Here is an 11,241-nt window from a genome sequence, read left to right as displayed (position 1 = left end):
ATCTTTCCTGCTCTGATAGTTGAGTGAGGAGATGGTGGTTTTACAGATGGTTTGAGGGGGGAGCGCTCCCAAACCCACAGAGCTGAAAGAAAAAGACAGGGAAGGAAAACAATCCCATCTGACATAATAGGGAATGCTTTTTCTCAGATTTAGCTCAAGATACTGCGTGTCTGAAGTGTTCCAGTTACTTGTGTGCCAAATACCAATTGAAATCAAACATTTTAAAGCACAAAATGAATTGAAGCTGATTGCTGCAGTCTGTCAAAACATGTCAGAATGTTACACAACTGTGCATTTCTTTGTTTAATCACTGTTTTTCACGGACGTCCATTTTTTTTTCTTTACGCAAAAGATTGACTGACAGCAAATGCTGCAGCATGGGTGGTGGTTTTAGCAGCTATCGTAGCCGCATGAAGCCGATTGAAAGGTTTCAGATCATTTGCAGGCCACTAGCTTGGGTACAGTCATCAACCATGTACGCAGCAGGAGATGCTGGGATCACCGGAGAACTATCCTTCAATGTTAAGCTGGTGTATTCACAGCTTGTACTTCTCCATGGGAGTCAAGGCGCACAGATGTAGAGTTCCTGGCAAGTCTGTGCTTGAGTTGACCCAGAGTTCATGTTGGAGCAGAGGCGGGGGTTGTTCTTGCGTCATAGTGGGGACAGTCTAACAAAATAAATTTTGTTTAATATGGCGTCCACTCATTTGTTTGCCAGATTGTGCAGTCCTAACGAGAGGAGCTGCAGTTCAAATGCGGGGGATCGACAACTACCTCCAAGAGTGAATCGGTGACTGAGGAGTCTGGACATCACCTACGAATGGAGGTAAAAATTGTCCGAACTACCTTAGTTGGCTCATAGAAGTTTGAATAAGGAGAGATTTTAGTTTGTGTCAAACAATCGTGTTCATACTCAAAATTTAGATAGAGCAATCAGTCTAACATTCATGCTGTTGGGCAATGAGAGGAAGATGGAGTACCTGGGGAGAATCCATGCACGCACAGGGAGAAGTTGATGCAGAACGACCCAGTCCAGGATCCAAACCCATCACTTTCTTGCTTCAAGGCCACAGTGCTACTAAATGCGCCACCACACGTCCCTGCCCCGTCTTTCTAAAATGACTTTACCTTATTCTGAGATGGCATTCTTCACCGAGAATTCATGACATTTGGCATCATCTTCCCAACAATGCTGTAGTAGATGCTCCCTAATCCTTGGTGATCTTTGTAATTCCTTTACCAGCCATTTGTGAATTCTGAGATAAAACACTTCAGGTCATCTGCACACCGTAGAGTTTCTGTATTCTGTAAGACTCTGACCTTTTTTTTTTCAAGGAACCACAATCTTATAGTTAGAAATGCTAACAACTTAAGAGGTTATAACACCTCTTAATAAGGTGTTAAGTTGTAAAATTGAACGATACAGTTTGTGGTAAAAGTAAATATTATGTATGTTAAAGGTCCCCTACAGTTAAAATAATGTTAATATTTAATATGATATTTTTTCACTTAAACTCTGTTATATGCAGCGTTGTGGTGTAGATAACACCCGTTCTGACCCTCACCCTGATGGGTGAAACAAGGCTCTCTCACAAAAAAAAAAAAAAAAAGATTTGGCTGTGGCAAATATGTGCTTGAATTATGTATTCTATAGTTTTGCATGCTATTCTAAACAACAAATAATTATCTTGGCGGACATGGTAACTGTTAATATCCATACTATATCTGTTAATCAGAAATAGGAATAATTTTTGCTTTTCTCTTTTAAGTAAAAGATCATGCAATAAAGTTTTGTTTAAGATTTTTGGTCAATAAAGTGACTATTTCTGCAGGTTACCAAATTGTGAGCATCTCATGAAACAATTTCTGGTTCAATTGTTATGTAACTGTGTACTCAAATCACGTCGCACACATCTGAAATAAAACAGTATACAACATTTATTATTTATTCAAAGACAACCCCCCCCCAAAAAAATAAAAAAATTAAGATGCACAAAACAATGAGTTCAGAGAAATAAGCATTTTGAATTTTTTATTGTAAAAAAAAAATAAAAATAATAATAATCACTTGCTTTAACTGCGCGCATATTGATGGGTGAATTTGTTGTCGGAATGGGAATTCGTGATCCTCTAGTGAGGAGGAGGAGCGATGGAGCCCGTGGACCTATTGAGAACCAGAGAGGCGGTTCAGCCCCGCAATGGTCTGAGCAGCAGCGGTTCAGGGAGTAGCATTACTTGTGTGCAGGAACTGGCTCGACACCGTAGAAATCCGCTAACGGAGCAAATGAAAACGAAAACAACACTTTCTTGTGGATTAATTCTGGGGCGAGACTTTCCGTCGAAGCAAGTGTACCTCTAAGCCACTTTGGATCGATTGACGAGGATTGGGACGTTACCTACTGAACGTCGTTACCACCGAATGGTGTCTCCTGCCCCGCCGCTAAGGTTAGTTAGCTTCCATTGCTGGCTGTCCATTGGTTTGGGGGTCTGCTCTGTTGTTGGATGACGGGGTCCGGCTATTCTTTGGAGAACAAACATACATAGCATTATTGACCTTTTTCTGAGTCTGTGCGTTGCGCTATAACCGCGCCTTGCATTAAACCGAGTGGAATTGAAGCGTCTACAAAGTGCTAAATCAGCTGGGTCCTCGGACACTAACAGTCTTCTCGTTTAGCTGATCACCGTCAGCTCGTTAATTATTTTATAAATCACAAACACGTGCTACATGGCTAGGCTAAGCTAGCAAATAGCTAAAGTGCTAGCCAGGCAGGCTAGCTGTCAGAGCAGCCGAGGAGCTAGCGCCTCTGTTCTTGAAAAGAAATAATTAAACAGCTGCATTTGTTTCTTTAAAAACACCACCCCGCAAACAACAATTGTAATATTCACCGTAAAAAAGTACTGTCAACTTTCCAACATGCCCCAGTTTGTATTTGTGTTTGGTTAAATAGCTTAGCTTGCTATCTAGGATGTACAAAATAACGTTGAGTGCGAGTTTGTAAACAAAGAATCCACACGAGTTCACCCAATGAACTTTGTCTTTCGTGTGTGGTCGAAGGCGAATTCAGTTTATTTTTTAAAATTTACTTAGCAGGTAATAAGTTTGGATTTATGGCTGTAGTAAATTGTAAATATAGTGACGTAAGATAGAAGTAGACATCAGTTGAGTGGTTATCTCAGATTTGATGCCTAAACGCGTACACTGGATGGCTGTCGGAAATGTACTGTGGTTTTCAAAACCGATTTAATGCTGACATGCTAACGTCGAGCCGCAATAGGAATCACAGATGCTGTTCTCTATTGCTTGGAGTGAAATGTGAAAAAGAATATGTTTTGATTTAGCTGCATGGACACTGTTGTCAACATTCTGGCTCTCATTCAAGCAGCAGTTATTATTGCACTTGCTGGACACTAGTTACATAATACCTCTTAGTGGGCATGCTACAACAGTTTTCAGAAGACCTTCATGTCAAAACGAACGATTTCACTTGGAAAAAGATATATATATTTTTACATTACACCAGGAATATATTTGTAAAAGAGCAAAGGTTATGATGGCTACAGCGGTTTAAAGAACTGAAATTCTGAGGCAGTCTGATTTGCAGCAAAATGTTAAACGTGTGATCATGGCACATCTTATCATGAATGTCCTGCCCCTGTTGTGATTTATAATAAATGTCATTTTAGTCGCCCTTTTTAAACAAAAACATCTTCAGTTTCTGCTTTGATCCAAAAGTCCCCCTCCCCCCATCCAACATAAACATTACGAAAATACTCCAAAATATAGATCGAATACTATTTCCAATTTTCTAAGCTTGTTCTCATATTAAATCAACAGATTTTCAACTAGCTTGCACATTTTCTTGAGTTTAAATCATTTAGCAGATCTTCTGGAAAAACCTTCATGGTGCTATCAGAGTGAAACTTCAACGGTAATCCCTAGCTGTGCTACTAACAGGAATGAGGGGGAAGAAAAAGCAGAAGATAATCAATGGTATTCTGGTTATACTTACTGTGCGTTGCCGCTGGAAACTCTTGAGAATGCAACCTGCGGTCGCAAATCAAAAAATCTTTTTGAGGGCATGGAGCAATCAGTAGCGCAATCACTGCAGCTGAGTGTAAACAGCAGCTGCAGATTTGCTCCTAGCAAAACACCTAATTATAGAGCCGTCATAAATCATCATACTTTTCACCTTAATATTTTGTCTAATTTTTTTTTGTTGAATCCAAAAATAAAAAAATAGGTGTATTTTTGGGAATTTCTTTTGAACTGGCAAATCTAGGCATTTCTTACATGTCACAAAATTAAAAGGTGTGTAAAAGGAAAGATTAGATGTGGGTCAAAGTATGAATTAACATAGAGGTCTATCTTGCGAACATGACGTAAATAAATCAAAAGAAGTCCTTATATATTTATATAAAAGGCTATTCAGCATGTTGTAAGTGGAAGATATAAGGCAAAAAACCCAGAGAATTTAAATTGTGACTGCAGCTACAAAGGGAAACAAACAATTATGAATACTGTATAAATTTAGTGTAATTTAGGAATTTTGTTCAAATTTCTAAATTTAAACACAGTTTTTCTGTGTTTAAAGGCTGTTCATTGAGAAATGAACACCCACTCAGTTTAAAACGTTGAACTTTTTAAATCCCTGTTCCAATTTGTGTAATTTGTCACAAATAAAACACTTTATCCGCTGTTGTTGTCTCAAACGTACAGCTCGTCTGGAGTTCACCACTGACTGCAGCCGAACCTTCCTGACGTACCAAATTCACTTGTCTGCTGAAAATGTTCATGTTGACTTGATTTCTACAATGTATTTAATTGGTTATCACTAGTTTGTAATACATTGCAGCACGTCCTTTTAGCAAGCCTGTACAACACAGTGTTGTTGTGTGACAGTGTGAGCATGGCAGCAGCAGCTTGTGAGACCTGCTAAACAACAGAACTTTGACTAAATCCCATGTTGTGAGACACTAGACAGTGAGTTTTTAAAAATGTATTGACATAACGTTTATTCACGGCAGCTTGGAATGTCAGGTTTGATCAGTGCGCTTTTTTGTCTCTGACATTTATAGCATCCATTCATAGTTCAAGCCACTAATCAAAGAAAAAAAAACATGGCTGAACTGGAACAGTAAGACCAGTTGTTAGTGTTTGTTAAAGGGAAAATAAATACTCCACACAAAAAATACTTTTCTTAGCAACTAATGAGACAAGTAGAGCCAGCACAGTGGGGATAACCGAGTTGTGTTTTGGGAAGCATGAGGCGGAAAGAGACTCTTCTGTTTGATGACCGGAGTAAAAATACTGACACTTCATAGTATTGACCCGCGAAAATGGATAACACAATTTAACATGTGGATTATTACCATGCTATGACATTTATTTTAATATTTTGACTTGGGAAGACATAGAATAAGAAGCCAGAAAATATAATCCAGCATTAAGTTTCCAGGAAATGTGCAAACCGTAATATTTTTAAGTTTCTGTTTCGATTAAAACTGGGAGTTTACCGAGCTGTCGTTGGCCGATTAATTAGTTGGGCTGTCTGCTGACGGTTGAAGCCAGTCGTAGCCAAATGTCATCTTAGTAAGAGTAATGTGTGGTGCTCTTTTAGTTTAAAATGTGCAAGTGTGGGAGTAGCGTTGCTGCTCTACTCTGTGCTCCATACAGCTAAAGAGAAGTCTGTTCACTCCAACACTTTCTCTGGAACATCATTAAAAAAAGTTTACACTGTAAGAACAGTTTGTTCTTACAGTTTTTTAAAGGGGTCCACTGATACCAATAAACAGCTGGTGTCTAGTTGTGGGGTAAATGTCATTGCATCAAGTAATGCTTTAAACACTGACAGCAAAACTGCTCAGCCGAAGCACTTCCTGTTGTTGCCTAACAACTGAATTATTTTGGTTTTGCAATTATTGGCCAATAATTTATATATACATTTTTTTCCCCCCTTTCCTCCACCGTAACCAGAAACACACGATCAGTCACACGCATGAATTGTTTTCTGTGCCAAAATGTGACGCAAAGCGGATTTTGTTTCCCTTTCCGAGCAACAAATCCTCACACAAAGGAACAACCAAATCTATCATTTAGATTTCATTTTTAAACATTTGACGAAGAAACCTACAAACGAAATCATTATGGCCACACATGTTTTTGGCTCCTGCATAAACGGGCCTGAAACATGAACCAGGTGCACTGTTTGAAAAATGGCAGCGCCTGTTTATGGCCCTAATATTTATACCAAATTGCTAGGTTTTGTTTTGTAAATCATTCTTTTGTTGTTGCTTTTCCCACACTATCGATGATGCTGGGGAACAGAAGTTTTTTGTGGGCAAAAAACGACACGATAAACTGTTATTTTGAGGCATATAGAGTTATCAAGAAGTCTCCTCACCTCATTTTACCATGTTGGCTTTTCTGGGTCGTTCCATCTGCGCCGCTGTAATGAAGATGACGACAGCCCAACAGCTGTGATGGGAAAGGAGGAACCACAAAATGAGATCACGCTCGTGTGTGTCATGTATTTGCTGTTTTCAGCTTCTTTTAGGTCACATACTTGCTTGACTCAAGTCGGCAACTATTTTTCACAGTATGATGTCTTGGGCAAGTCACCCACTGCGTTTACTCAGAATAGTTAGAAATGAGCTATTTGTAAAAACTAAAATGTTATTTTGACAACTGACAATTTCAAGTAATTCTCCATCTCTAAATACGTATAGTTTGGTGTGTGAATATGTCATGTAGAACTGCAATAACTAGGAGGTTTGGTCTAATCGGGGGAGCCAGCTTGCTCACAGTCAATGGTAGTTGAATATAGTTGAATTGACTTGTGTTTGAGATGTGTATTTTATGGTTATTTAACTCCGCTATTTATTAAAATACTCAACTTTGGGGGGGAAAAAATGATGCAATATGATTGCTTATTGAATGGTTTGCTTATGAGGATTGTTTCTGGTCCTAATATTTATACCAAATTGCTAAATTTTGTTTAGTAAATCTTTATTTTCAATTTACAGTCGATGCGTTTTCCACATGGGTGAGTCGACCCAGAGCTGTTGAAATCCAAAGGGGGTAAAAACTGTATGAAAATGTTGTGTATTGAGGGTTTGTTCGTACAGCTCTTCTTCCAAAGGAAATATTCTTTTTCTTATGGTTTCTTGAGCCTTTTTTTTCCCTTCTACATTTGAAGCTGTTACATTCTAAATAGTTATTAAGACTATAACCCTGGTGAAGGATAAACTGGCATTGGTTTCTATTTGGTTTTTATAAAGATTCAGGTTCACCTGGTGTATGCAAGCAAGTGTAAACTTTGCGCGAGTGTTTGAGATGAAGAGGGATAAGAATTGTTGTGCTTCATGCTTTCTGCGAGACCTCCACGTTTTCTCATTTAAAAAAATGTGAATAGGTCGTCAGTAACTGAACTGTTCGATCATTTTATTTTCTAATTAAAACGGATTTGGAACCAAAGCGCAATTCCAAGTCTTTTCTTTAGTTCAGCAAATATTTTACAAAGGTTTTTCCAATCTCAATCTTGCTTTTAATTAGAGGCGTTAATCTTCTCATATTTGGAGTTTGCTTCAGTTACATGCTATCCGTCGTAATCCTAATGTATCTATAGATATAGTGTCTTTCCCACTGTCACAAAGCAGGCTGACCTCCTGTAACCGCATGTGTGTGAAATCCACACTTCAGTTATGAATTGAGCGTGGATCTTGCTCATTAGTGGGATGCACCTGGGAGGTTCTGTTTCTGAGGAATGTTGTGTGTGTGTGTGACTCAATGTGGTAGCACATTATGATCAAACAGGGCTGTTGCTGCATCTCATATTACTCGTAGTCGAAGGGCTATTGAAATGCACACGACGCTAGATGAGCTCTGGTGGTAACAAGTGGGCTGAAGATGAGCAGGTGTGTTATTTTGTGTTGTGGCAAAATGGAAAGGCTGTGGTTCTGACCAGATAACTAATCATCTTTCGTACTGGTTAATGCATAATCCACGTCGTCCCCAGTGTGGGCCGACCAGCCTCCAGCCTCAACACTGTTCTTATAGTTAGGAAGGAGCCCTCAGAGGGGCGGGGCATGTCGGGTTAATGGGGTCTGGAGGTCAGAGTGGTTTTACATCTGTCATGGTGTTGATCTCAAAAGCAGCCGAGAATTTATCTGTTCCTCCAGAAAACTCAATTCAACACGCTAGTAGTAAAGCAGACCAGAATTTCAAAGAACATGAAGCTGTACCATGGTCTAGTTTTCCCCCGTACCCATTATTTTTCTCTAAATTATTATTTGCTGGTAGCAAAGTTGTAAAAAAAAAAAAAAGGTGTGGTTTTAAAACAGCAGAGGTTTTCTCTCATTTTGATAGGGATTTTAGATCAAATGTTTTCTGTTTGCCGCTCTTCTGGTCAGCTGGTTTAAAGTTCCAGTATATAACTTTTATAAACAACATAGTTTTTTTTTAACATATTATTTAAAGCTGCCACCAGACAACCTGTGGAAAAGTTATTTTAGACAAAGGAGGACAATTTTTCACAGATTTGTCTGTGAAAAAATGCATTGAATGTAGTGATGGTTTCAACTCTGTAAAAACCATAATTTTTTATAAAGGTTTCATACTGCAGCTTTAGAAAAGGCTTGTACTCGTACAGCAAGGCAAATTCAGATATTTTGAATTACTTCTGTTTTTTTTTTTTTTTTTTTAATTGTGGTTGTCTTGTGTCAATATTTTTGCACTGATAAGGTAGTACGCACAGACCTGCTGGACCAGAAAAGCATCCATCAGAAGCTGTACTAGAGAAATTGCTGTCTCTATGTGGGACACAGATTGCAGCAGTGCTTACTTGAAGTTCAGTTCAATCAGGCTCTTGGTTTCACCTTTTTAAAGTTATAAAACCATTAGACAATTCTCTCTGGCTGACTGTAAGATTTTGCTTCATAAAGCCAGATTAGAAACCTTGCTGCTCTGAGACAATTTTTTTAAACTTCTCCTGTTCAATTAATGCAGTGTGTCCTTAGTTGTGTCATTTGAAGCAAGTCTTATTTTACACATAAGGTTTTGAGTTCTTTTGCGATGAAGAGAAGTTGCTATTAAAACCAGTCACCCATATTCGAACCGTGCAAATGAGTGCCAAATACCAGCTTAGCAGAGATTAGAAATGGCTCTGTGGTAAGTGATTTACTCGACTCTGTTACGCAATGCAGATGACAGCATGCTATAGGACATTACTCTTGTTTGTGATTAGGCTACAGCTATGGGCCCCATTTCTGTCTCCTATTTCAGGTTTTTATTAAGAACGCGTTAATTTCTTTTCATATTAAATTGTGCTAGTAGTGGCAGCCAAGGGCATGCGCCTCAGGGCTGCTGAGCTTGCAGAGAAAGTATGGATGACGATGAAATATGTCAAGGTTTAATTACAGACTTGTGCGCTTTTGTTGGGAGGTGTAACATGCAGACTTGATCAGTGACGTTTCGGTTTGGTTCTCTGCATCCCGTTGGCATCAACCCTGGCCCAAATTTCATAACGTCTACCTGTCTGAGCCATTTTGTCAATAATTCAACCAGAATTCATCATTGAGCCTTCTGAATCAAATCGAACCGGGAGCGATACTTGTAGGTATCCGGGCAATAAAGCTTGATTACGCACTCGGTCGCAATGTACACGCTGCCTGGCATCCTCTCATGCACAAATGGAAAGATCTGTGCTGCCGCTTTCATGGGCGACAAACAGAGGCACTCGGGTTGCATGCTGCCATACAGAAGAACATTTCAAAGCTCTTGAATAATTAAGTAGCAGTGCAGAGGAAGTAGGTCACCACAGTAGACTAGTACACTCTTCAGTTTTATTTCTTGGCGCCAAGAATGGAGGAGCTGAATGTCGGGGCTACATCGACAAGATGGTCAGCAGATATCAGGAGGCGAACATCGGAGCCTTAATGGTTATTTTCAGAAATGTCTTTGGACGGGGGCGTAATATCAGTCAACGTTTGATTGGGTCTATGTCGTAATTATGCTGTTTTTGTGTATTGCTTTGTGACTTGGGTTGGCAACTCCTATGCCACGTGTTTCTAATGATTCTAAGGTGAATGGAGAGCGACAGAAATATGAGCTGGTGAAGACTCCAGCTACACTTAGAAGTATTGAGAATCCCACAAGTCAGAACTCATGGGGCTGCGATAAAGTTGGTTTCTCAATACCACAAGAGCTGCTGAAATACATACCTGCTAAGGTTGTGACTGCCGCTCCCTCAGTCTTGGAGGACACTCCCATTTTCCATGCTACAACATATTTTTTTTTTCAATCTAATCTAATTTCTATTTTGCAGCTGGAGTGTCATGGTGTGAAGCTAAGATTTTAGCCTGTTCTTTTGCCTCTTCTGTTATGAGTTTCAAACTGTTAAGTTTCAGAAAGAACAAAAAATACAGCAAGAATGAAATAGAAATTCTCATTTGTGGCGGTAATGATATCACCCTCGGTGCTGAGGCTAGGAATGTAACAAAACCTTGTGGTACGACATCTTGTGAAACCATTTTACAGCTTTTAGTGAGTCTGGGCTGAGTTTTATAAGCTGCTTTGATAGATTAAAGTGAATTGAGATAATTTTATCCTGAGTCTTTAAATCCCATTTTGAAGTTCAGGAAACTTTTATTCTAACAGCAAATCGACATTTTAAGTGTTTTTGTTCTTTAGAGAGAGTATTTTACACCAACTCGTTATAAATAATAAGAGATCCTGTAAATTTCAGCTGAAACCTGCATTGGAATCTGACTGTATCGTTTCAATCCTAACATGATTAGGTGGTAAATTAAAATAAATACAGACGTATGTATTTTCATATACATGAATAGGACAATCAAAAGCTTTCTAATGATGTTAATGCTACTTTTTATATTAAAGTAGGCCACAGGATTGCCTTTTGTTCCCATAAAATCTATTTTATAGATAAAAGCAAACGACAAAAGTTTATAAAATTAACTGAAGAGGACCATATAGCTCTCAGGTCTGAGGAGCAACTTCAGAGTTTGGTTTTAACACATTGAAAGCGAGCGGTGTTCTTTTGTCATTTCCGTCAACTACAAAATCCCCTTAATAACCAGTCAGTTCAGCTTTTTCTTTCATTGTTGTCCACTGGATGTTGCTGTGCAAGTTTATCGTTACAGGAGGTCGTAACTTTTCCCCTGGACCCAATCATTCACACTTTTACTTCCATCACTTGCAGCAAACAGGCTGTAAAAATGGTCCTG

General features: G+C 39.0%; 1 protein-coding gene across 4 annotated transcripts in view; it reads left to right on the top strand.

Moving 5' to 3' along the window:
• Window positions 1-2,189: 2,189 nt before the first annotated feature.
• Window positions 2,190-11,241, top strand: part of ncor2 (nuclear receptor corepressor 2) — a 115,859-nt gene continuing 106,807 nt past the window's right edge. For 3 of the 4 annotated variants that reach the window (XM_017306696.1, XM_017306695.1, XM_008417496.1), the window contains exon 1: window positions 2,190-2,445. The gene's annotated coding sequence lies outside the window, so the exon portion shown is untranslated. The remainder of the gene's footprint in view (window positions 2,446-11,241) is intronic. The other variant, XM_008417498.2, reaches the window with a different exon arrangement.

The sequence above is a fragment of the Poecilia reticulata genome, linkage group LG9, assembly GCF_000633615.1.
Source record: "Poecilia reticulata strain Guanapo linkage group LG9, Guppy_female_1.0+MT, whole genome shotgun sequence".
Lineage (NCBI taxonomy): Eukaryota > Metazoa > Chordata > Actinopteri > Cyprinodontiformes > Poeciliidae > Poecilia > Poecilia reticulata.
The sequence above is the reverse complement of the archived record's forward strand: the minus strand, read 5'-3'. Positions and strand labels throughout refer to the sequence as shown.